At 70.2% G+C, this 228-nt stretch overlaps 1 protein-coding gene across 7 annotated transcripts in view; it reads right to left on the bottom strand.

Moving 5' to 3' along the window:
• SBNO1 (strawberry notch homolog 1) overlaps positions 1–222 on the bottom strand; it is a 43071-nt gene extending 42849 nt beyond the window's left edge. For all 7 annotated transcript variants that reach the window (XM_015587952.1, XM_006909982.2, XM_015587954.1 and 4 more), the window contains exon 1: positions 142–222. The gene's annotated coding sequence lies outside the window, so the exon portion shown is untranslated. The remainder of the gene's footprint in view (positions 1–141) is intronic.
• Between the last annotated feature and the right edge of the window lie 6 nt (positions 223–228).

Below are 228 nucleotides of genomic sequence, written 5' to 3'. Positions count from 1 at the left end.
GGCGGCGAGGGAGGCCCCAAGCCGGGGTGAGGTGGCGGCCCCCCCAGGCCGGCCCCACACGGCCCCCTGAGGAGAGTGGGAGTGGGAGACTGTCCGGGAGGACGAGTGTGAAAGCAGAAGAGGACTGAGGGAAGGACTTACTTTCCCCGCGGGATGCGACGCCGGAACAGCTTCTCCCGGGTGGCGAGAGCTTGAAGAGCCAGAGGCGACCGGAGCGGAGGCGGCGGT

The sequence above is a fragment of the Pteropus alecto genome, unplaced genomic scaffold (genome assembly GCF_000325575.1).
Source record: "Pteropus alecto unplaced genomic scaffold, ASM32557v1 scaffold213, whole genome shotgun sequence".
NCBI lineage: Eukaryota > Metazoa > Chordata > Mammalia > Chiroptera > Pteropodidae > Pteropus > Pteropus alecto.
This window is presented reverse-complemented; position numbering and strand designations above follow the sequence as displayed.